The following is a 23,054-nucleotide window of genomic DNA, read 5'->3' as shown; positions in this document are numbered from 1 at the left end:
GAAGTCTGCCAGGCTTCTCAGAGGGTAGTTTCAACAGGAGTGAAGGCACATACAATTAATTCTCAACAAAGAGACTGTGCCACTGACACACAAAACACGTTGTATGGTTAAGTGCACATTTCAAGGGCCTCTGAATTGTTGAGAGAAAATGTCTTGTCCAGAGAGTGACTGGAATCAGGTTCCTATCTGCTGCTCCTGAATTACTCTATTTTCTCGCTGTTGCATTTAAATGATGTTTAGAAATCAAGTGTACAAATAGGAGACACGGGCTGCTTCTGTGGAAACAAAGTGGGAATAATTATTACTTTGTGTTCTGAGCAAAAGAAGGCTAGACATTCTAATTCTGGAGATCTAACAATGGAAGTCAGAAGGAATAAAAGTTCACTGGGGGAAGGAATATATCCTGGGGCAGAAAGGAGATCCGAAAGCTGATTTGCGGGACGTGTCCTTATTTATTCTTGAACATGACATCGACAATGGTAAACGCTTTATTTTAAAGACTGCCTATGTTGAGTCGTCCACCTATAGGTTGTGCATTTTGCCTTCGGAACATGCTGTGGTGAGCTATGGCTACTTTCTGGCTGTTTCCAGAGGAAATGGAAAGTTTCAGTCACGGTTTAAGTAATGGAACCAACAATTAAACTGCAGGTGACCAAGTATTCCCTTGGCTCTGGTTGTGAAAGTCGCTGTCAAGCACAAGAGGGAACAGGAGGGTTTGTTTCATTAGGGGTATTCATGTCCCCTCCACTCCTACCATGTCACTGCTGGGTCCAATGTGACCCAGGGGAGGAGGAGTCCAAAATCCATGCACTCAGCAACAAGAAACTGTGAGCTGAGCTGGGAGGGCCCTGAGAGACCCCTAGGTCTCCTTGGTATCACGCAAAGTCCCCAAATGAGAAGAGCCTTGCCTAACGTCATAGTGCTGACCGGAACGGAGTGGGGCTGAAATGCAGATCTCTGGACACCCATTCCTGTGCTCTTTTCATTTTGCAATGGGGCTTTTTACCCCCCTGGAAACCTAGAAAATGAAATTCATTCACTTAATAGACATTTATTGCTAGGCTCCTGCTAGATATTGGGAGATGTGATATGAAGGGAAACATAGGGTGTCATGAGCACTTAGGGCCTGGAGACTTGATCCAGTCTAGGGGGTTAGGGGAGACTTCTCCCAAGAAGTGTTTGAATTGTGATTGGAAGAGAAGAATGGGGGGGGGCTGAATGAAAATCAGGGGCAGGTGAGGGTGAAGGGGGGAGTGGTGTGGGGTGGTGGGGGGAATGTTCCTAACAGAGGGAGTAACTGTGCAAAGGCCCTGAGACCACGAGGAGTTTGGTGTACTTAAGAACTGAAGGAGAGCCGCTATGGCTGGAATGCAGGGGCTTGGGCAAGAGGGGGTGGGCAACGCCAGACCACATGGACCTGCCTGTGTGAGCACAGGAAGACATTGGGCCTTTATTTTAAGGCCAGTGGGAATCTCAAGCAGGGATCTGCCATGATCAGATTTTCATTTTAACGTCATGAGGCTTTCAAGGTCATTGGGCTCGAGAAGAGCCAAAGAAGCAGCTTAGGCCAGGGTGGTGGGGGTGGAGATGGGGAAGAACGGGGAGATTCGAGAGAATCCGGGGATATGCCTTCTGTGTCCAGCATGGCCAGCTGGTATTTCAATGTCCATAGAACATGCTGGATTGGCTACCTAGCCTGGAAAGGCGAGTCGAGGGACCTCATGAATCATGGCAACCAGGTGGCCGGGCCGCCTTCCTTTCTTGCTCACAGAAGCCTTGGAGCCTTGATCCTCCTACACCGCAACCATTTCTTTCATCTGTAGCTCTCCAAGTATTTTCCCGAGACGCTCCAGCATGAGAGGGGCAGGGCAGACAGCTTGGCCTGCCATGAAGTGACTTGCAAAGTCCCCAAATTTTACCATAATTGCAAACGTTGAGACAGCCGAGGTGGATCGGTGGTGGTCGTTTACCGCAAAGTGAATGGAACTCAGAGACAAGACTGGTTTGGGAAAGTGGTCACGGCTCCTCTTATTCCCGGCACGTTGAAGGAGAACAGCCCCTCCTCCCTGAGTACCTTCACCTTTGACCCCCTCAGAATATAAATTCTTACTGCCCATCCAGGCTTTAACATACTTTTTCTAATCAGACAATTTGTAGGTGTTTATACATGCTTCCTATAGCAATATAATAACTAGGAGTTATGGAGCACCTCCCGTCTGCCAGGACTGCTCTAAGCCATTCACGAGTAACTTTACAGATGATGAGGCTGAAGTTCAGAGAGGCGCTCTGTGTGCTGAGCCAGTGCTCCAAGCCACCACAGTGTGCTGCCCTGCTCATACCTTCTCGTGGGTACACGGAGGTGCAGGTGCTGTGGAGAGAAATGCGTCACCAGCCATTTTCCAGAGAGTATTCACCAGACTTAGGAAGCTTTTCGCATTAGCGGGGCCGAGGGTTTTCCTTCTGTCCTTTCCTCTCGCCTCTGATTTCCCCATTTGACCCCAACGTTCGCCATCTCTTGAAATTTCCCCTGTGACCGATCCAGTCGCTTCTTGGAACTCCCCAACTTTCCCCAACGCACCTTTCTCCCCCTCCCGCGCTCACACACGTGTGCACGCCACACAAACATGCACGTGAGAGACCCTTCCTCTGATCTCAGCCCAGTGGTGGGGTTTGTGGTGGCCTGGAGGGAAGGGATTGGGATGCCCTAAGTCCATGCAGGTTTTGCCTCATCAGACGATGGTCCCCTTGTGTTGGCCTCACTGTAACGTAGGCGTGGCTTCTCAGGAGGGGGCAGTGCTTATGAAACAAGTGCTGGGGTCTTTGGGGGACATGCGGGAGGACTGAGGGCCCCTTGCTCTCTCTTATATTCTCGCAGGGCCTGAGATTCTCTGCTCGGAGCTGGACTCTCGCTTTCTCTGGGCCGCTCCATGGTGGAAGGCCGAGGCAGCTCTGTAGAATGTTTCTTTTTTTCTTTTCTTTCCTTTTTTAAAATTTCCTTTTTAGAAAACTTATTTTTAAATGTTTATTTTTTGAGAGAGAGAGAGAGTGCACAAGCAGGGGAGGGGCAGAGAGAGAGAGAGAGAGGAAACACAGAATCTGAAGCAGGCTCCAGGCTCTGAGCTGTCAGAGCAGAGCCCAATGCGGGGCTCAAACCCATGAACTGTGAGATCATGACTTGAGACGATATCAAGAGTCAGATGCTTACCTGACTGAGCACTCCTGCAGAATCTGTTCCTTGAGCGGAATCGGGGAAGTGTCTGTTCTGGGGACAGGCTGGATATCCTTGTCAGATTCGGGGGCCACCCTCAAGGCAGCTGGCTTCCCAGAAGGAGCAACCCCTCAGAGGACTGGGGACACTAGAGGGTTATTGGCCAGCCCAGCTCTCTCTCCTCCCTGGAAGCTTGTACTCCAGTATCTGGAGGTGTCTGTTCTTCAGCACCCTGGGTGTCCTCTGGTCACCTCACAGGCACGTCTAGTTGGCGAAGTGGGACGCAGCCCAGTGGCCATCTCTCCCCAGCAGGACAGGCCTGACCTCCATGTCGTCGACCTCTTGCCTGGGAGAGGAGCCGTTTCATGGGCAGGGGCTTGTCAGAATCTCCGAGTCTGATGCTTTTTATCCTCAGCCCTGGGCATAAGAGGCTGGTGTCCCATGCAGGCCCCCAGCCTGGCTAAAGCGGACAGTCTCGATCGTCCTTCTTTCCGAGGAGGAGAGCCCTTCTTGCCCACCCCAACTCCATCAATTAAATTCCACTTCTACCCGTTGACTCTGAACTCAAACCTCTCCTCTTTCTAAAGCCTCTCGGATGGTTCCTCATTTCGCTGATTCTGGGCCTTGCCATCTGTACCCCTGTTCTGACCCTTAGCGTGGCCCGGCCTCAGACGATGGGCTCAGGAAAAGCAGGGCCTGAGTCTCCTCTTCCTGTGCGCGGCCCCTCGAGGGTGCTTGATCAAAGTTCATTCCTTCATTCTCCCTTTCATCTGGGGAACATTTCCTGCCTACCCCCAGCCTCATCCTCATGATCCCAGCCACTAGAATCGCGGCAACATCTCACTGGGTCACCAGCCCCTTTGTTTCAAGGCGGAAACGGGGGTTCGGACAGCAGACAGCTCACAGCGGCCAGCTCTGTGTCCTCTCTTCATAGCCCTCCGCGGACACGCCTTCTGCTCCCGCTTCTGCTTCTGCTGTGTGGGCTTGGGTTTCTCCTTCAGGCCTGTCGGCTTCTGCTCTCCCTGCTGCTGCTTTCTTCCCAGTTACTTATTCTGCTTCTGTTTCTCTTTCCACTTCTACTACTTGCAATCCTCTCCCCCCTCTGCCTCCCCCTTCTTCCTCTTCTCTCTCCCCTCTGCTTCCCTCTTCTTCCTCTTCTCTCCTCCCTCTGCCTCCCCCTCCTTCCTCCTCTCTCTCCCCTCTGCTTCCCCCTTCTTCCTCTTCTCTCCTCCCTCTGCTTCCCCCTCCTTCCTCCTCTCTCTCCCCTCTGCTTCCCCCTCCTTCCTCCTCTCTCTCCCCCTCTGCTTCCCTCTCCTTCCTCTTCTCCCCTTCCTTCCTTCTCTCTCTCCTCTCTGCTTCCCCCTCCTTCCTCTCCTCTACCCCCTTTGCCTCCCCCTCCTTCCTCTCCTCTACCCCCTTTGCCTCCTCCTCCTTCCTCCTCTCTCCCCTCTGCTTCCCCCTCCTTCCTCCTCTCTCCCCCCTCTGCTTCCCCCTCCTTCCTCCTCTCTTTCCCCCTCTGCTTCCCTCTCCTTCCTCTTCTCCCCCTCCTTCCTCCTCTCTCTCCCCTCTGCTTCCCCTTCCTTCCTCCTCTGTCTCCCCTCTGCTTCCCCCTCCTTCCTCTCCTCTACCCTCTTTGCCTCCTCCTCCTTCCTCCTCTCTCCCCTCTGCTTCCCCCTCCTTCCTCCTCTCTCCCCTCTGCTTCCCCCTCCTTCCTTCTCTCTCTCCTCTCTGCTTCCCCCTCCTTCCTTCTCTCTCCCCCCTCTGCTTCCCCCTTCTTCCTCTTCTCTCCCCCCTCTGCTTCCCCCTCCTTCCTCCTCTCTCTCCCCTCTGCTTCCCCCTCCTTCCTCTTTTCTCCCCCCTTTGCCTCCTCCTCCTTCCTCCTCTCTCCCCTCTGCTTCCCCCTCCTTCCTCCTCTCTCTCCCCTCTGCTTCCCATTCCTTCCTCCTCTCTCTCCCCTCTGCTTCCCCCTCCTTCCTCCTCTCTCCCCCTCTGCTTCCCCCTCCTTCCTCTCCTCTGCCCCCTTTGCCTCCTCCTCCTTCTTCCCCCTCCTTCTTCCTCTCTCTCCCCCTCTGCTTCCCTCTCCTTCCACTTCTCCCCCTCCTTCCTCCTCTCTCTCCCCTCTGCTTCCCCCTCCTTCCTCCTCTCTCTCCCCTCTGCTTCCCCCTCCTTCCTCCTCTCTCTCCCCTCTGCTTCCCGCTCCTTCCTCCTCTCTCCCCCCTCTGCTTCCCCCTCCTTCCTCTCCTCTACCCCCTTTGTCTCCCCCTCCTTCCTCCTCTGCCTCCCCCTCCTTCCTCCTCTCTCTCCGCTCTGCTTCCCCTTCCTTCCTCCTCTCTCTCCCCTCTGCTTCCCCCTCCTTCCTCTCCTCTGCCCCCTTTGCCTCCTCCTCCTTCCTCCTCTCTCCCCTCTTCTTCCCCCTCCTTCCTCCTCTCTCTCCCCTTTGCCTCCTCCTCCTTCCTCCTCTCTCCCCTCTGCTTCCCCCTCCTTCCTCCTCTCTCTCCCCCTCTGCTTCCCCCTTCTTCCTCTTCTCTCCTCCCTCTGCTTTCCCCTCCTTCCTCTTCTCTCCCCCCTCTGCTTCCCCCTCCTTCCTCTCCTCTACCCCCTTTGCCTCCCCCTCCTTCCTCCTCTGCTTCCCCCTCCTTCCTCTCCTCTGCTCCCTTTGCCTCCTCCTCCTTCCTCCTCTCTCCCCTCTTCTTCCCCCTCCTTCCTCCTCTCTACCCCCTTTGCCTCCCCCTCCTTCCTCCTCTGCTTCCCCCTCCTTCCTCCTCTCTCTCCCCCTCTGCTTCCCCCTCCTTCCTCTTCTCCCCCTCCCTCCTCCTCTCTCCCCCCTCTGCTTCCCCTTCCTTCCTCCTCTCTCTCCCCTCTCTCTCCCCTCTCTTCCCCCTCCTTCCTCTCCTCTACCCTCTTTGCCTCCTCCTTCCTCCTCTCTCCCCTCTGCTTCCCCCTCCTTCCTCCTCTCTCTCCCCTCTGCTTCCCCCTCCTTCCTCTCCTCTACCCCCTTTGCCTCCTCCTCCTTCCTCCTCTCTCCCCTCTGCTTCCCCCTCCTTCCTCCTCTCTCCCCCCTCTGCTTCCCCCTCCTTCCTCCTCTCTTTCCCCCTCTGCTTCCCCCTCCTTCCTCCTCTCTCCCCCCTCTGCTTCCCCCTCCTTCCTCCTCTCTCCCCCCTCTGCTTCCCCCTTCTTCCTCTTCTCTCCTCCCTCTGCTTCCCCCTCCTTCCTCCTCTCTCTCCCCTCTGCTTCCCCCTCCTTCCTCTCCTCTACCCTCTTTGCCTCCTCCTCCTTCCTCCTCTCTCCCCTCTGCTTCCCCCTCCTTCCTCCTCTCTCTCCCCCTCTGCTTCCCTCTCCTTCCTCTTCTCCCCTTCCTTCCTTCTCTCTCTCCCCTCTGCTTCCCCCTCCTTCCTCCTCTCTCTCCCCCTCTGCTTCCCTCTCCTTCCTCTTCTCCCCTTCCTTCCTTCTCTCTCTCCTCTCTGCTTCCCCCTCCTTCCTTCTCTCTCCCCCCTCTGCTTCCCCCTTCTTCCTCTTCTCTCCCCCCTCTGCTTCCCCCTCCTTCCTCCTCTCTCTCCCCTCTGCTTCCCCCTCCTTCCTCCTCTCTCCTCCCTCTGCTTCCCCCTCCTTCCTCCTCTCTCTCCCCTCTGCTTCCCCCTCCTTCCTCTTCTCCCCCCTCTGCCTCCCCCTCCTTCCTCTTCTCCCCGCTCTGCCTCCCCCTCCTTCCTCTTCTCCCCCCTCTGCCTCCCCCTCCTTCCTCTTCTCCCCCCTCTGCCTCCCCCTCCTTCCTCTTCTCCCCGCTCTGCCTCCCCCTCCTTCCTCCTCTCTCCCCCCTCTGCTTCCCCCTCCTTCCTCTCCTCTACCCCCTTTGCCTCCCCCTCCTTCCTCCTCTGCCTCCCCCTCCTTCCTCTTCTCCCCGCTCTGCCTCCCCCTCCTTCCTCTTCTCCCCCCTCTGCCTCCCCCTCCTTCCTCTTCTCCCCGCTCTGCCTCCCCCTCCTTCCTCTTCTCCCCCCTCTGCCTCCCCCTCCTTCCTCTCCCCTCTCCCCGCTGCTTCTTTTACTTTGCCTTCTGCTTTCCCTGCTTGTGCCTCTTCCACATGTGCGTCTACTTCGGCTTCCGCTTTTTCCTCATTCTCCTCCTCCTCGTTTCCCTGCTTTTGGCTTAGCTTCAGTTTCTACTTCCTTGGCTGTGGTTTCGGCTTTTTTTCTGCTTCTGCTTCGACCGCTGCTGCTTCTTTTCCTCCCACTTTTGCTACTTCCACCCCTCCTCTCCCTCTCTGCCTCCTGCTCCCCTTTCTTCTTGATTTTCCTCTGCTTTTTTCACTTCTTTCTTTCCGCGTTTCCTTCCTCTGCATTCTTCAGCTGTTTCTTCTACTTCTGCTTCCTTTCCTCCTAGTTTGCTCTTTCCTCCTCCGCCTCCTTCTTCCCCTTCTGCTTCTCCTAATTTTATTCTGATTCCCTTCCTCTCCTCTTCCTCCTCTGTCTCCTCCTCTTCCTCCTGCTCAGTTTTAACATGCTGAGTTGTCAGTGCTTAGAAGACACCTGTTCGTACCTTCTCTAGGGCTTTCCAATATTCTTTTTTTTTTTCCAATATTCTTTCAGAGTTGCAAAATTTCTGCCAGCTTGGGACTGACTGGTCAACCTTCAGTGCCGTCTCTTCGGTAAACAACAAATATTAACGAGAAGGCTTCACAGAGGGGCAGTGCTCTATAATTAACTCAATATTTGAAGCCCATCAGTTCGATTCTCATAGCCATTACAGTGTCTGGCAGAGGTGAAGTGAGGCTCAGAGAGGTTTCCACACTTCCCACAGCCACACAGAAAGGGGCAGAGCTTTTGTTAGAATTTAGGATTCTACTCCCTGCCCAGGGTTCACCATAAGTCCTGACATTTTTGTTTGTTTTTTAAGTTTATTTTGAGAGAGATAGAGTGCACATGGGGAGGGGCAGAGAAAGAGAGAAAGAGAGAGAGAGAGAGAAGGAGGGAGAGAGAGAGAGAATCCTAGGCAGGTTCTGCCCTGTCAACATAGAGCCTGACATGGGGCTTGGTGGCACAAACCAGGAGATCATGACCTGAGCCGAGATTCAGAGTCAGACCCTTAATTGACGGAGCCACTCAGGTGCCCCTGTTTATTTGTTTTTCAATAGGCTGTTTTTAAAAGATACGTTTTAGTTTCATAGCAAAATTGAGTGGGAGGCACAGAGTGTTCCCACGGGAACTTGCATTTTTTCACACTAAAAAGCCCTTTTGCGTCTGTGATTTCATCTGTTCAAGAAACAGATAAGACAGCAGCCCAGAGAGGGAAGGGGTTCGGCTGTGGACACACAGCAACGTAGTGACACGTAACTGGGATGAGGGCCCCCAGCCTCTTGTCCAAGGGCCATTTCAGAAAGCCGATGGGCAGAGGGTGGGTGGGCCCTGGGCCAGCGTGTCCTCAGCACCCCCTCGCAGTTTCTGGCATGTAAGAGACCTCCAGATCCGATTCTTTGAGCTCTTCCATCCTTGAGGAAAATTCTAGTGACCCAAATCCAGGGCAGGAAACCGATAAACACAGGCATAGCTTTTTCAGAAAGACTCAATTGATAGGCTGTAAGTGCCACAAGGCCACAGGACGATTAGAGTATGCTGGGCTCCAAACTCTGAGCAGATGCCATCCTGGTTGGGAGCCAGGCCTTTCTCCAACAGGCCTGGCAGGGCCTCGCTGAGCAGCTGGTCTCCAGCCAGTCACCCCCCTCTGCTGCCAGCGCTGCACAGGCCCCAGGAGAATGGAAATAGAATTTGATAAAATTCCCATCTCGTCTTTGGAGAGTGGGCCGGAGCGACACCCTCGGGTAAGGAGTAGTAGATTATCCATCAGGCCCTGAGGGCAGGCCTAGCCTGCTCTTATTTAACCATCACATCCTATTAAAGGAAAAAAAAAGTATTCAATGGCCTCTGTTAAAGAATGACAGGGCAGACCATATTCAGAGGGAACATTTCGGCAAGTGTAGGGACTATTGCAATGGGATTTTGCAGTGGGGGAGAGAGATTGGGCCCAACTCCAAATACAGCCTGGGCAAGAAGGAGTTTATAGCCAAGGAGCAGGGAAGGGATCAATGGATGGAGAAGTTACTCAGAGGAAACATCAGGGATAATGGGGGTTCTGGCTAAACGGACCTCAGAGCGTTCTGGCTGAAGGAAGACCAGGGCGATCAGATATCACCTGAGGGCTGGTGAGGGATGAGTAGAATTCTGATCACCAATTCCAGATTGTGGGGATCCCCCAACACCACCACGTAATTCTCTGGCACCAGCTGGGTGTCCTACAATTGAACTCAGTTCTAACCCTCTCTACCCAGAGAGAGCATCAGATTCCACGGGGTAGGGGCTCAGTCCCCCAGGACTGCCCTCCGCTCCACTCCAGATGCCAATTATAAGCCTGAGTTGTCACCCGTGCTTGTGACCGACCGGCTACAAATCATAGAAGGACCCTCTCTTTTGTCAGAGCAGCTCACAGAACTCAGGGAGACATTTTACTTACTACAATGGCAGTTTATTATAAAAAGATATAACTCAGGAACAGCCAGATGGAAGAGGTACATAGGGCAAGGTATGGGGACAGGGAGGGGAGGTTCCATGCCCTCTCCAGGTGGAACACTCTCCCAGGACCTCCACTTGTTCACCAACTTAGAAGGTCTCTGAACGCTGTCCTTTTGGGGTTTTATGGAGGAGGTTTCATTACATAGTCATGATTTATTAAACATTGGTCATTAGTGATTGATTCAACCTCCCAACCCTTCTCCCCTCCCTGGAGATGGGGAGGTAGGGAGGGAGTAGTAGGGACTGAAAGATCCAGCCCTCCAAACACACGGCGGGGGGGGGGGGGTTCCCTGGCAACCAGTCCCCATCCTTAGGTGCTTTCTGAAAGGTACCGCACTGACTGACGTAAACTCAGGTGTGGCTGGAAACGGTTTGTTAATGAATACTAAGGCACCTTTACAACTCTTACCACTTAGGAAATTCCAAGAGTTTTAGGTGCACTATGCCAGCAACGGGAATGAAGACCATGCACACATTTCTTATTATAAATCACAGTATCACAACGAGGACTCTGATCAGATATCAAGAGTGACCAGATAGGGAGGAGGGGGAGTGTAGCTAAGCTGACTTGGCAGGATTCTTGCTAAAATTGGACCATGCAGAGAAAAACAAGGAGGTCAGAGGGGGAATCTTTGTCAGTCCTCAAAGCTGGACCCAGCACTGAGCACCTAACAGATACTTAGAAACATTTGTTTACTGACTGCGTACACACTGAAACCAAAGAAGGGAGCCTTCACTCCTTCCTAAAATTACCAACTCCAGCATCTTTATGTTGTAAGACTGTCAGTGGGTTCTGATTAAATGCCTGGCATCTGGGGTGGGGCGGGATGTCAGGAATAACAAGGAAATGGCTTCCACAGTCAGGCTGGACTTTAGAGGCAGCCCAAGGGATAAAGAGATGGAGATAGTTTTGTTTTAATTTAACTTATTTAATTTGATTTAATTTTTGGCACAAGAACAGACACGCAGATCAATGGAACAGAACAGAGAACCCCGAAATGGACCCACAAACGTATGGCCAACTAATCTTTGACAGAGCAGGAAAGAATATCCAATGGAATTTGATTTGATTTAATTTAATTTAATTTAATTTAAGTTTATTTACTTATTTATCTGTTTTGAGAGAGAGAGAATCCCAAGTAGGTTCCACACCGTCAGTGCAGAGCCTGACATGGGGCTTGATCCCACAAACCGTGAGATCATGACCAGAGCCAGAATCAAGAGTCAGACGCTTAACTGACTGAGCCACCCAGGCGCCCCAGGAATGAAGGTAGTTTTAAAGGGGAGAGGCAAGCTGGCCATGCCTTGGCTTGCAGGAAGGAAAGGGGACCCCCGAGAGCTGTCTTGGGCATGGGAAGAAGGCTTAGGGCCTAACTGCAGAAGGACTTGTGGAAATAGTTTTGTCACTTAGCCAGTCGCCTAACATCTGTGTGCCTCTCCTTTGTGATGAGTTTCCTGGAAAAGTATTGCATCTCTGTGGAGAGAAAGGTTTCCTCCTGGCTAGGTCCTCTCAAGAGAGTCCTTAGAAGGCATGAGTTACAATCCAGGAGTATAGATGGCCAAAGGCACAGAGTGTCATGGCGGCACTGCCCTCCTAAAAAGAGCCATCCTACCCTTGGGGCTCCACTGGGAGCGCTTCTGCGTACTGATGAGTACACGCTTCCAGGCACATGATCACGCCTGCATGGTGACGCAGAGAACGTGCAGGGCCACCAGAGAGGCGGGACACCCTGGGGAGGGGGCATGAGAGTTGGACTTTGTGGGGGGGGCGGCAGCACAATCAGAGGCTAGGGGTCAGCAGTGTCGTGTGCACAGCAAAGCATCCTGTTTGACTTGAATGGGAAGTGGCAGCTGAGGCTGGAAATCTCAACCAGGAGAAGCTCAGAGGTTTCTGTGACTTTCCTTTTGATTAAAAAAAATTTTTTTTAAACATTTATTCATTTTTGAGAGAGAGACAGAGCAACTTCCAGTGGAGGATAGAGTTTATCACATTCTCTATCTAGTTCATGACTCATTGTCATCAGCGGTCCCTACAAACTCCTCCCTGTTTTACTTATTTACTCCCATTTCCCTACCCATAGAAAATGCATCCCAATATGCTTGACGTCTAGCTCTTGATTTGTACATATTCTTGGATAAGGTGCATTGTTGTTAGCTGCTTCGGATGGATGTGGTTTTAACGTATGCAAGTGATTTCGTTTTTTTCCCATCTCGTTCTGCTTTTGACTTCTTAATTGGCACTATGGTTTTAAGATTCACCCACGCTTCTGTGTGTGCATCTGGACAGTGACTTCTAACTGGTTAGAATCGTACAGCAGCTGCTACATGAGCCCTTCCCTCCCCCAGGGGTGGATGTCCACGTTGCTCACAAGTGGCTTCTCAGTAGAGGAGTGCCATGTGGAGCAGTGTCGCGGCCTCACAGGGCTGACGCATGCTCATCAGTCGACAAGAAACATGTGAGCTCAGCTTGGAGGTGTCCAGCCAGAGCAGAAGTGGCTTCAGATCCCTGAGGGACCTGGGAGGCTGCCGACAGGCCATCCACCTTTGTGGCAGTCCTACAATGTAGCCACGCGTGGCACAAATATTAGGTCTCAGTCCCGGCTTTGAAAGGGCAATGTGTTCGTTATGCATAATAGGAAGTCTAGGAAGCAAATCCAGGATATCTGTTCTCCCCAAGGTCGGCCTGTGAATAAACATGGTCCTTGGTGTGATGTAGGTACAGGGCTTGGGGAGGGGCAGCACATGCCCATAGCAATCTAGAGGGAATGGAATGAAAGTGTGCGTGGGCATGCGCACGTGTGTGTGTGTGTGTGTGTGTGTGTGTGTGTAAGGGAGAGAGACACACACAGAGAGAGAGAGGGCATTCGTGACTAGGCCACCATGGAGGTTAGAAGACAGAAAGGGCAGTTAGGAAAGACTCTTACTTCCTTCTTACCTATCCATCCTTGCCGTGACTTGGGGAAACTGTTGCTGGGTCCCAGTTAAAGCTTCTAACTGAAGAGCACACAGCGTGAGCTGTTATTCTCGGTTTATCAGGGTTGACTCCTGTGCGTGCGTCTTGTATTTCAGGAGAATTTGTTTTTCACGCAACGAGTCTGCTCCTCATCAGCGTGTCTGTCCATCCGATGCCACAAAAAGACTTAGGCCGCCAGGGATGCTGTTTTGCTTCTCAGTACCCTCCCTTCAGGCTGGCCCCGCATTGGAAGTGGGAGGTTGGGGTGGGCGAACCATGTGAGGGTGCTGTGGAGTTACAACCATTTCCTCCTCCAATTCCAGGACCCACAGGCGAAAGGTAGAAGGGATGGGCAGGTGGCAGATTGAATCCAATAGAGATTCTGGGAATCCCAAATGTCATTCTCTGTACTCTTTTCAGGTATGTCACATCCCTCAGACAATCCTGCCAGCAAAAGAATTAGAGTGGTTCCACGGTTGCCTTGATGCAGAGGGCAGGGGCAGTATTGACATCAAGCACGAGAGGTTCATGGAAGCTTGGGGCCGGCCATTCTCGGAAGGGTGGCACCCATACCCATCTTGTTCACCACTGTGCCTCAGTGGCTAGTCCGGTAGCTGCTTAGACTGTATGATGGCCTGAGAAGCCCTACACCTTCTGGTCCCTTCCATTCTCTCCATGCACAAGATGCTCCACTCTAACTGGCCTTTCTGTCACTCTAACATGACTATTTCTAATTCTGCCTCAGGGCCTTTGCACTCTCTGCAGTCTCTTCCTGGGACTCATTTCCCCAGATCTTTAAATGGCTGGTGCCCTGTCAGCATTAAGGTCATAGCTCTAGCATCACCTTCTCAGGGAAGCCTTTCCTGACAATCCTAGCTAACGGCCCCCCTCTTTACTTCCCTGCCCCAACAATCCTGGCCATTCTCTATCCCGTTACTCTGTTCCATTTTCTTTACAGCACTTGCCATTATGTCAAGTTCTTTTAATTGTGTAATTGTTCAGATATTTATTGCCATCTCTCCCTCTGGACTACATGGCCGATGGAAGTAGGGACTTTGCCTTGCTCACCATTGTTTCCCCGGTGCCTACGTCATGCTGTGTATAAAGTAGGTGCTTACTAAGCATTTGGCAAATCCATCAATGAGTGAATAATGAAATGAGAGAATAAGCCAGTGGAACTGGAGGCAGTGCAATAGAAAAGAATCTAGACCGGGGAATGAAAACACTTAGCTTAGAGTCCTTGCATCCTACATGGGAGCCATTGATTCTGCAAAAGCCCCTTAACCTCTTTGAGCCTCAGCTTCCTCATCATTAAAATGGGGACAACACTACCTTTACTCTGTGCCTCACCAGAGCAAGGAATGGATGCAAAAACTCCTTGTAAGGTAGGAAGCTCTGCCGAATGTTAGCTACTTCTGTTGTGTTCAGTGCGGACCCACTGCAGAGTTTGGCTGCCTCCTTTCTGCTTTTCTATCAAGCAGCCACTGAGTGTTTCCTGAGCACTACTAGATGCCCAGAGCTCCTAGGGACTGGGGTCTGCACAGGAGGCAGGGGCCTGGCCTCTGATTTAATTGGAGAGCAATTAGCGAGGAATGCTGGCCAGCCCTTTATTAGTGGAAAGTCTAATGAGCTGAAATGGAGCAAAGCTAAAAAAAAATCCCTTAACCATAATCATATTTACACTTTTACTGTCAGCCGCACTCTTTGTTGGTTGAAAACAAGCTGACTTTAATTTATTGCACTCACCATATCTGTCTGGGACAGATAAAGAACCTGAGTTTCATGAGAAGGCATGCAACGGTAACTGTTGAAGGGGACCCATGCCCACGTTTGGTAGATACTTTTCAGAACAAGTGACTCTCAGCATGGTAGAAGTTTTACTAATTCTCAGAAAGAAGCAGCCCTTACTCTAGAGCAGTAAAGAAGACCCTGGGAACTATGTTTCCTAAGAGACTTCCTTTTTTATCTTAACTGTTACTCAAACACACCAGGAACCTGAATCCTTTGGGAGACGGGACTTGAACAGTCAAGAAGTGAGTAGAAGAGGGCTCAAGGTCTCAGACCGGGATGAGTATGGTATATTCTGGGCACAGCGGGGAGGCGGGCCTTCCTGGAGCAGGGGAGGTTTGTGCTGAGAGGGAGCAGGAGATGCTGCTGGGAGCGTATGGCAGAGGCTTTGAGTGCCAAGGTAAGCAATGTTGTGGTAGAGTGCATTTTTCAAAGATTACTGCATGCTCTTCTTAAAACGTGACCTTGGTGCCTATCCCATTCAGTGGTGGAGTCTATATCCCCTACCTTTGAAACTGGACAGAGCTTTGTGACTGCTTTGACCACTAGAGCATCCAGGAAGGGGTGTCATGTGCATTCTGAGGCTAGATCATACAAATTCCATGCATTTCCGTTTTTTTCTCTTGGGATACTTTCTCTTAGAACCCAGACACTATGCTCCGAAGAGATCCGAACTATCCCAGGTTGAGAGATCACACAAAGAGGCCACGTATCGGTGTTCCAGCAATTGCCCAGCCAAAGACCCCACTGCTGGCCAGAACTTCACATCCAAGTGAAGACAACCCCAGATTTTCTGGCGGCCAGCTGCTGAGTTACCTTCCCATCCTCGTGTGTTGTCAGGTAAGGCCCAGATTCAGCAATCCTCTTTGTTCCTCCAGTCGTGGTGTTTCTCAAAGAGTTTTCATCGATAACCGTGAAATTGCCACGGAAGATGGTCAGTGAGACGAGCTAGGCCAAGGGCCTATGGCAAGTTAAGTGTCAGCAGACCCAGCCAGCGCCTCCCAAGCCCCTGCAGAGCACCATCTAGCCCCTCCTGGTGCACTTTCCTCCGTGCCCTCCCCACCTTCCACCCTTCCCTGAGAGATGAGGAAGCTGGCCAGTCTCCATGCCTTCTCCCAAGTCCTTGGAGCAAGTAAACAACATCCAGTGACTGAGAGCTCCTCCCCTGCCACCACCCTGCTGGGCGCCCCGGGGCTTCCAGGAGCATGGACCTCTCTCTGGTTGACAACAGTTGGCCTGGTGTGCTAGGTCCAACATGACAATGCTCACGTCATAGCTTGTCTAGACTAATTCTGCCTTCCACCCATGGGCAAGGTCAGAGCCTAGCCATTCTTTAAGGCCTATCCCACTTGCCACCTCTTTGATAAAGCCTTCCCTGATATCCCCACCACTACTAACTGCTCTCTCCTGCAGCTCTAATAATATTTTGGTCATCACTCTAGCATGGTATATGATACGGAGGTATCTCCACTTACGTGGCTAGTGATTAATGCTGGCTGATGGAGGGGTCTTTAGCTGGGCTGTGGCTAGAGCACCTGCACGTGGCCTCTTCATGTCGTTTCTCTGCATTAACAATATCAAATAAAGAAATGTTTCTGAGCCAGAAACGTACCCGCAGGCCCAGCCAATCAGTGGGAGAAAGTGTGTGCGCCTGAGGGGAGAGAAGCAGGGTGTGTGTGTGTGTGTGTGTGTGTGTGTGTGTGTGTCTGTGTCTGCGTTTGGGGAGGGAGGGAGGAGAACAAGCAGTAAAACTGGATGACCTTTAATTTCCCTCTCAGCCCTGCGATTCTGGAGTTTCTTCTGGAATGCTTCATGAGACCCACCCCAGTTGCAGGCTCTCTGCCAATACATCTGGATGGAAAGCTGACAATCAGGGCCAGAGTAACCACGAACAGAGCTGTAAGGATGGTCCAGTGAACGTTGGCTGAGCACCAGCTGTGTGTGCCCAGCATGATGCTAGGTCAAGGCTGTGTGCAGACCTGGCCAGGGCCAGGTGTACCCTGTATGGCCTTCAGAGGCTGAGCATGCCTGTGCTTGTGGTCCCAGTGTCGGGCTGGAAGTCAGAAGGCTGGGGGCAGATCTCAGCTCGGCCACTCCCTTCGGTGAGCGTTTCACGAGCATCTCCTCTATGCTGTTGCTGGTCTGGGCCCCAGCGGGGCACAGATGAGTAAGACCCAATCCCCTTATAGGAGTTTGCACATAACTTGGAAGTTTATGTAACCTCCCTTGGGCCTACTTTTCTTGCCTGTAAACATTGAGCAAATGTGAAAACCTTTCACACATGGGCACCTGACACTCCATGTATTCTGGTGGAAGGAAACCAAACGTTCTCAGTCATCCCCTTTCAGACCCTCACTCCATGGACTTCTCTTCCTCAGTAGGGTGGCCAAACACATCTTCACAGCTTCAGGAAATCAAGAGTGGTTAGGAGAATCTACCGAGCCTGGCTGGCAACGCTAACAGAACTAAAAACAAATGAGCTTCCAGAATTAAGGGCTTAGGGAGGAAAAAAACCCAAATCCAGAGGGTGATAGGCAGTTTTCAGCGAAGGCAAACATTTCCCTGAGAAAGGGAAAGGAATGAACAAGAACTCATCAGATTCCTGTCTAAACTTTATTTTTTCTCAAGAAGCTCAAATCACTTGCCAGCTCCTTCTGGGGTGGCCTCCCCCCTGCTTCTGTGATGGCATTGGTGAGACAGCAGGAGGATGAGGGGGCCTTGGCAGTAGCTGGGGCTCCACGGGACAGTGGGAAGAGAGCTGGGAAGACCAAGGGAGTTGGGGCACTTGTGCTGGAGACCCATCTCTGGGTAGGTCACTTTCTCTCAGTGTCAGGGTTCTCCTTCATCTGTAACATGTGGGGGTCAGCTGCAGGGGCCACGCTGGTGCTGTCCCCTACCACTGTGCCTCAGGCCCTGTGTTTAACTCAACACCCCCTTCTGAAACAACGCCTCATTTCAAGTCACTTCAACCGACACTTCCTGTCCAAAACACTTCTTCCTCTTCCCCGGGCAAGCCCTGCCTTCCTGAATACCCCCATGCCAGAGCCCAAAGGCACGGGTGGGATACTCCAGGGCTGTCTTCTCATCCCAGTTGTTCCTCAGACCCACCAGGCTCTTTTTCAGCATGGAAGCCTGGGCTCAGCCCAAGCAACTAAGGCACATATCCAGTATCTTCTAAAAGCTCTCCTGGTGGTTCAAAGGTGCATCCAGGGCCCAAACTCCTCTGTCTCATGTAGACGCCAGTGATCTCCTCCCTTTATAAAAATAAACTCATGGCTCTTCCAAAGCCGTTCTGACCGACATCTCCTGGGTCTGGTTTGTTTTCTCTTCCCTTTCATTTTAAAATTTTGGACCTTAGATCCAGAGGACTGAGTTGATGATATTTCTCAGTTCATGGCCATTCTCAAAACTCGCCGCTGGAAGGCCTCTCTTTTTCACGGATGAAAGGTGATTGTTTCCATGCTCCAGTCCATTCCCTTTCTTTGCCCATAGACCGCTCTATTAATGCCTTTCTGTTTATCTTTTTATTTGAACATGTTCTTGCAAAACGTGTGTTCTTTTGTGTACACGAGCTTTTAATTATGTAAATGACATGTTATATGGCTCGTTCTGAGTCAGCAGAACGGTTTCCTGACACTTCACCTGCGTGTTTTCACACGGATTATCCAGTCTCCTGCTCCGTTTCTTCCCTGAACACACCATTCCCCTTTCTGAGAGAGATGGGACAGATCTTCTGCCAGTGGGGCAAACATTTTTTCATGCTCAAAAGTGTTGTGGAATCTACATCCTCCGGTCTGTTCCCCTGGCGCTGGAAATGAGACAGGGATGTAGACTTAGGAATGCCCAGTTTCCCACAGATTTCGGGACTCGACCCTCCACGCATAACAGAGGCACTCACGCCTGAGTCCCGGGAAGTGGCGGTCTGCACATCAGCAACTGACAAACAGCAGCCCCACCCACCGCGTCCCACAGGCCCTGGTTTCACAGTTGCTGATGTGGCATCCCGAGTTCCTGGTCACTTGGGAAAAGAACCTAGCACACCATTCCCCATGCTCTGAGGACCCTGGGCGGCTGCCCTTCAGCACGTTTGTGCAGGGACAGACAGTAGCCTGGCCTACTGGTGCTGATGCCCTCCGTCCCAGGGGCCAGAACTGAGGGGAATGTCTTTACAGTGCCGATGGCGGAGCCTGGTGCCGAGATACAGCGCTGAACTGTGTTTCAGGCCATCTGACTTGATCTTGAAAGGACTGCATTCTCCTGCCACTCGCTGGCAGATTCCGGCTTGGGGCATGTTTTCTGGAGTTCACTGTCTCATTAACCCCAACCTGCTGGCCTTGGGATGCAGCCGGATCCGTTTTGTGGCCAACAGAGCAGTTACATGGAGTGGGAGCAAATGTATTACTTTTGGTCTTTTTATGTAAAATCAAAACCAAAATGTTTCTGTTTTTGTTTTGGTAATGAGGTATCTGGACAAAAGGGCAGCGTGTTAGATCCAGACGGGAGGGAGGCTGACGTTGAGGCCCAAGGGACTTGCTTTGCTCAGGGTGATGGAGTTAGTGGGGGAGCCCCCAGTAGAACCCAGGTGTCCTGCGCCCACGTGCGACAGCCTTTGCTCCATGTTTGATCCCCCACGGGGCTGTTTGTCCTCTTTAGTGCAAATTATCAGATGCTCGGTCGGCAGTAGCAGCCTTCTCTCCTGGGCCGTGTTGAGCACAGACCACAGAACGTGGAGTCTCTTGCCCTGCGTTTTGTCCTGGGCTTGTTGAGGATTAGCTGTGTGAACTAGGACAAATTATTTCAACTTCTGCGTTTCAGTTCCCAACTCCAGGAAAAAGGGGATATAACAATAGCTTACAACACATGCAACAAGAGTCTTGACATAGTCATACCTTTTAATCCAGTGATCTGACTTCCGGGCACTCATCCTGTAAAAGCAATCCAAAATGCATAAAAAACTTTCTGCTCAAAAATTGCCTCGTCCAGTAGTTATTACATATTGTGTTTAAGAAGACTTTTTAATAACATGGGAAAGTGCTCATACTATGTTGAATAAGAAAAAGCAATACCTTAAAACAGCATTCAAAATCACAAATAGAGATCGTACTCTATTGGTTTTGTTAAACCAATCTTTAACAAAAGATTGGTTAAAAAAAAGAAGAAAAGAAATCAAAATGACCAGAATTGTTTAGGTGGTGGGCCTATAGACAATTTTTTTTCTTATTCTGTTCTGTACTTTCCAAAATTGTATATATATATATATATATATATATATATATATATGTATATATATATATATATATAACCCAGAACATATATATATATATATATGTATGACTTTTATAAATGACTTTTATAAATAGGAAAAGAAATCCTTAAATCTTTAAGCATCAAAAATGAAAGAAACAGGGGCGCCTGGGTGGCTCAGTCGGTTAAGTGTCGACTTCAGCTCAGGTCATGTTCTCACGGTTAGTGAGTTCAAGCCCTGCGTTGGGCTCAGTGCTGACAGCTCAGAGCCTGGAGCCTGCTTCGGATTCTGTGTCTCCCTCTCTCTCTGCCCCTCCCCTGCTCACACTCTGTCTCTCTCTGTCAAAAATAAACTCTAAAAATTTTTTTGATGAAAAAAAAAGAAACATTTAAAAACCTAGTCTGCTTTATAGCCTTCTAAGCATTTTCTTCAACACCTATTGCCAGATTTTGTAACAGCCCCAAGAATTAGGTATGGATTGGATTCTACTTACAGATTAGGATGCTGGGGCAAAGGAGGGGAATGTGGCTGTTCCACCTTGTGAGGGGAAGGGTCAGCAAGGGGACTGAGCTTCTGGCTAAGGTGACAGAGCTTCTGCCATCCGCATGCCCCGCCCCTCGGAGCCACAGTGGCAAGACTAACCAAGGATGGGGTAGGATGAATTGGTACACAACCTGACACGTTCCTTGGTGGGACTGACGGCTCCCACTGTGGCAGAGGGGGGACCTGAGGTTCTTGAGCCCCTTTTCCTCCAGCTGAGGTAGACACAGGGAGCACCCACAGAGAGATTGCCTGGTGCCTGGGTGACATGGCCTGGGACTTCTTAAAGTAGGGCTGGGTCCCTGAGCTCATGTGGGAATGCAGCAGTATGAACTGGGGGGGGGGGCAGGGTGGGTGGGGAAGAGGGTCATGGGTGCCAAGACAGGTAGCACACTTCACATTCCACCTTGGCACCACTGAGCAACCCTAGGTGGGAACATAACAGCGGTGCTTTCGTCTGGGCGGCCTTTCTCCCCGGGGGGTGAGGGGGAGAAAGTCCACCAATGGTCACTGGTGTTTCCAGGTGCCTTAACATCTGCTTCCTGCTGATTCTACCCTTTCTTGGAGCCTCATTTGCTCCCGAAGAGAGGAATGCAGTCTGGTGACTCTGAGTTAGGGGAGCTCAGCCAGAAGGTCAATGCTCTCCCCGAGGCTCCCACAGAGGCTGGCAGGACGCGAGAGGGCAGGTGAGCTGGGCCCACAGGGTCATCTGTAGCAAGACCTGAGGCCCGGATGTTGGGGAAGTGTCTATCTCTTCCTCCAGAGCCAGGGAAGAGGAGACAGCTGGAGTTTTGAACACAGCTGGAGCAGTGTCCCAGCACCTCGCCCTAAGAGGCGGTGTTTTGCAAGAGCCCTTCCTGTGTTACTCACAGTGGATAAGGTTCATAATCTCATGAGCCCTTTGTCAGAGCCCCTCTGATATGTGGGCGGTGGTGGCTGTCTATACTTGTCGGTACCTCAGAGGATAAAATGTCACCATGTGATGAGGGTGGGAAGGGACTCCTTGGCAAGAGAGGGGAAGATATAGGGCAAAATGTCTTCACATGGTCCTTTTGGCACAAGCTGTGGGGAAGAAGGCCTAACAGAGCGGATGGTCGAGGTGTGGAAGGTCTGAGGCCTTCCCTGGCTCTGCCACTCTCTGCCACCTCCCTGAGCTTGTGAGAGCAGAGTGGGAAATGTGAGAAACACTGAGGCGGGATGCGACACAGAAAGGGACTGTGGTGGTGAAGCAGCTGTTTACTGACGGACCGTCTTCGTTCACAAACCGGTCCCACCCTCAATGCTTGACAGTGTGGAGTACTTGGCTCTGGCTCTCGAGAGGGACATTCGTTCGAATTACTTGGGAGCTTGTTTAAAATGCAGATTGCAAGGGTGCCTGGATGGGTCAGTGGGCTCAGGTCATGATCTCGCGGCTTGTGGGTTTGAGCCCTGTGTCGGGCTCTGTGCTGACAGCTCAGAGCTTGGAGCCTGCTTCGGATTCTGTCTCCCTCTCTCTCTGCCCCTCCCCCACTCATGCTGTCTCTGTCTCTCTCAACATAAACAAATAAACTTTATTTTTTTTAGTTATTAAAACATTTTTAACTGTTTATTATTTTTGAGAGAGAGACAGAGAGAGAGGGTAGGGAAGGGCAAAAAGAGAGGGAGACGCAGAATCCAAAGCAGGCTTCAGGCTCTGAGCTGTCAGCACAGAGCCCGATGTGGGGCTCGAACTCATGAACTGGGAGATCATGACCTGAGCTGAAGTCAGATGCTTAACTGACCGAGCAGTTTCATTGCAGCAAACATTTATTGAGTACCCGCGGTATTAAGCAAGGCTGACCAGAAGTTTCTATGTTTACATGTCATTGATTCATTAGTACACGGACAAATAAGTTACTACTTGACGAATGCACTCAAGCAAGCAATATTGTTTAAGACCACATACTCCATAAAGGGAATGAAATAATGACGTTTAAAAGAGTTTTGAAACCCTGGTCTGCATATGGAGTTCCTTATACGATGGCAAGAGAAGCTTGTTTAAAAGATGAAAAACATTTTACTCACGTTTTTCCCTTCTTTGCTAGGAGAGACAGCTCGTAGCCTCTCAGAGAACAGTCTGTCTCCTGGACGTGTTTCAGAAATGTTCACCTCATCCGGTCTTGGGGTGCAAGGAAAGGGATTGTTTCTAGGAGACAGCATCCATTGTCCACAGCGACATCTAGGAAGGGCTGGGGTTTGTCACCTATTGCCTTCCAGCTCTTTCTCTGGCTGTTTTATCGCCAGGCTATGTGAGGCTTCTGGGATCCCTAACTATGCCTGATAGATGGGAAGCTCAAGTGGCTACGTTTAGGGCTCCAAACATTAACGGAGGACTCTTACACTGCATAAGGACAAGTGATTCATGTATTCCGTGGGCCGGAGTGCGGCCAGTAGTGGAAAGCTCATTAGAGTTCAATTGAAGGCATTCTTTACTGACAGGAAGTACAGACTTTTGGTGCTCAATAGTAAGATGCTTTGGGGTTTGGGACTGTGTTTTGCACTCACTCTTTCTCTCTTTCCTGGGAGATCCCAATGTCTCCTTGGCCTTCATGAACCCTCTGTGGTGTGCATCAGAATCACCCCTGGAGATTCTGATTCAGTTGGTCTGCGATGGGCATCTTCCTTCTTGTCGTCCTCCACGGTGATTCCGGATTGCTGCAAGGCCTGAAAACCGCTGATCTATGTGGACCTGTGGTTCTCAAGGTGGTGTGCTCTCTCCAGAGTTCCGGAACCTCAGCCTCTGTA

The 23,054-nt window shown here is 51.2% G+C and overlaps 2 long non-coding RNA genes across 4 annotated transcripts; one reads left to right on the top strand and one right to left on the bottom strand.

Moving 5' to 3' along the window:
- Positions 1-145: 145 nt before the first annotated feature.
- On the bottom strand, positions 146-23,034 carry LOC109503499. 3 transcript variants are annotated; one of them, XR_006585145.1, is made up of 6 exons: positions 22,335-23,022; positions 19,396-19,431; positions 15,982-16,069; positions 15,323-15,467; positions 12,701-13,162; positions 159-275 (listed from the first exon to the last, which is right to left on the bottom strand). It is a non-coding gene; the product is annotated as an uncharacterized LOC109503499 (long non-coding RNA). The 3 variants fall into 3 exon arrangements; XR_002745291.2 differs by lacking the exons at positions 12,701-13,162; positions 15,323-15,467 and having other exon boundaries at positions 146-275; positions 22,335-23,034; XR_002745293.2 differs by lacking the exons at positions 159-275; positions 12,701-13,162; positions 15,323-15,467; positions 15,982-16,069 and adding an exon at positions 16,080-19,288.
- LOC123379978 lies at positions 14,936-17,808 on the top strand. Its single transcript, XR_006585146.1, has 2 exons — positions 14,936-15,346; positions 16,285-17,808. It is a non-coding gene; the product is annotated as an uncharacterized LOC123379978 (long non-coding RNA).
- Positions 23,035-23,054: the final 20 nt, after the last annotated feature.

This window comes from Felis catus, chromosome C2 (genome assembly GCF_018350175.1).
Source record: "Felis catus isolate Fca126 chromosome C2, F.catus_Fca126_mat1.0, whole genome shotgun sequence".
NCBI lineage: Eukaryota > Metazoa > Chordata > Mammalia > Carnivora > Felidae > Felis > Felis catus.
This window is presented reverse-complemented; position numbering and strand designations above follow the sequence as displayed.